This window comes from Suricata suricatta, chromosome 12 (genome assembly GCF_006229205.1).
Source record: "Suricata suricatta isolate VVHF042 chromosome 12, meerkat_22Aug2017_6uvM2_HiC, whole genome shotgun sequence".
Taxonomy (NCBI): domain Eukaryota; kingdom Metazoa; phylum Chordata; class Mammalia; order Carnivora; family Herpestidae; genus Suricata; species Suricata suricatta.
Genome location: NC_043711.1, coordinates 10,979,061 through 10,981,048, shown reverse-complemented (window position 1 = coordinate 10,981,048; position 1,988 = coordinate 10,979,061). Strand labels below are relative to the sequence as shown.

The following is a 1,988-nucleotide window of genomic DNA, read 5'->3' as shown; positions in this document are numbered from 1 at the left end:
TGGTTTTTAACCTCCACATTTTTGGAAGTTTACCAGACTTTTTCCTGTGGTTCATTTCATGTTTCATAGCATTGTGATCTGAAATTGTGCATGGTATGTGTTTATACTTATGGAGGGCTGCTTTATGTCCCAGTATGTGGTCTATCTTGGAGAATGTGCCATGTGCACTCAAAAAGAAGGCAAATTTCCTATCTTTAGAATGTAGAGTTCTAAATATATCTGTCAGTTCCATCTGTTCCAAAGTGTCGTTCAGGTCCATTGTTTCCTTGGTGATTTTCTGTCTGGTTGATCTATCCATTGCTGTCAGTGGAGTATTAATGTCCCCTGCAATGAGCACATTTTTGTCAATAAGATTGTTTCTTTCTGTGATTAGTTGCTTTATGTATTTGGGTGCTCCCGAGTTAGGCACATAGATATTTATAATTGTTAGCTCTTCCTGATGGAGAGATCCTGTAATTATTATATAAGGTCCTTTTTCATCTCTTGTTACTGCCTTTACTTTAAAGTCCAGCTTGTCTGATATTAGTATGGCCACTCCAGCTTTCTTTTGGCTTCCAGTTGCCTGATAGATAGTTCTCCATCCCGTTACTTTCAACCTGAAGGTATCTTCCGGTCGAAAATGCGTCTCCTGTAGACAGCAAACAGATGGGTTTTGTTTTTTTTATCTATTCTGCTACCCTGTGTCGTTTGGTTGGAGCATTCAGTCCATTTACATTCCATGTTATTATCAAAAAATGTGGGTTTAGAGTCATTGTGTTCTCCCTAGAATTCATGTTTATAGTGGTGTCTTTGGCACCTTGTATTCTTTGTGATCTTTCCCTCATAGAGTCCCTCTTAGGATTTCCTGTAGGGCTGGTTTGGTGGTCATGAATTCTCTCAATTTTTGTTTATTTGGGAAAACCTTTATCTCTCCTTCTATTTTGAAAGACAGGCTTGCTGGGTAGAGGATTCTTGGCTGTAAATTTTTTCTGCTTATCACATTGAAGATTTCCTGCCATTCCATCCTGGCCTGCCAAGTTTCATTAGATAGGTCTGTAGCCACTCTGATAGGTTTCCCTTTGTATGTAAGAGCCGTTTTCTCCCTAGCTGCTTTCAGAATTCTCTCTTTATCTTTATATTTTGCCAGTTTCACTATGATATGTCATGCTGAAGGCCGATTCAAATTACGTCTTTAAGGGGTTCTTTGTGCCTCTTGAATTTGAATGTCTATTTCTTTTCCCAGATTTGGGAAATTCTCAGTTATAATTTGGTCAAGTATCCCTTCAGGGCCTTTCTCTCTGTCTTCCTCTTCAGGATTCCTATGAGCCGGATGTTGTTCCGTTTGATTGTATCACTCAGATCTCGAATTCTCCTTTCCTGCCCCTGGATCAATTTCTCTTTTTTTCAGCTTCCTCTTTTGCTAGAACTATATCTTCTAATTCACCTATTCTTCTCTCTGCCTCGTCAATCCTTGAGGTGGCTGCCTCCAGTTTGTTATTCACCTCACCTATAGCCTTTTTTTAACTGATCAGTTGATTCTTTGATACTTTTCTCGACCCCAGTGATTAATCTTATGACCAGCGTTTTAAATTCTTGATCTGATATGTTGTCTAGTTCTGCCTTGAGCAGTTCTATGGCTGTGACTTCCCCCTGGAAGTTCTTCAGGGGAGAGTTTCTTCGTTTTGTCATTTTTGCTAGTTTTCTGTCTCTTGTCACCTTTAGAAAGCTCAATGGGCTCTGTGCACCTATTAGTATTTGTCTGTTTAAGGAGGCTTATTGACTGTCCACGGCCTGCCATTTCAGGAGATAGTCTCTTAATGATATCTCTCAGTTTCTCTTGTTGTGCCTGTGAGTATTTTATTTCCCTACTCTGCAATATTTGGGACTCGCCTTCTTGCACACTTTGGCTTGTTTCTTGGTGTAGTCCTATGAAGGAAAACAGACTGACAAACACCGAGGGAACAGAAGCACACATACACACAGACAAATCAAACAAAGAAACACATTAC

General features: G+C 39.7%; 1 protein-coding gene across 1 annotated transcript in view; it reads right to left on the bottom strand.

Moving 5' to 3' along the window:
• LOC115274381 (olfactory receptor 7A17-like) overlaps nt 1–1,988 on the bottom strand; it is a 6,463-nt gene that overhangs the window by 948 nt on the left and 3,527 nt on the right. The gene's annotated exons all lie outside the window — the stretch shown is intronic.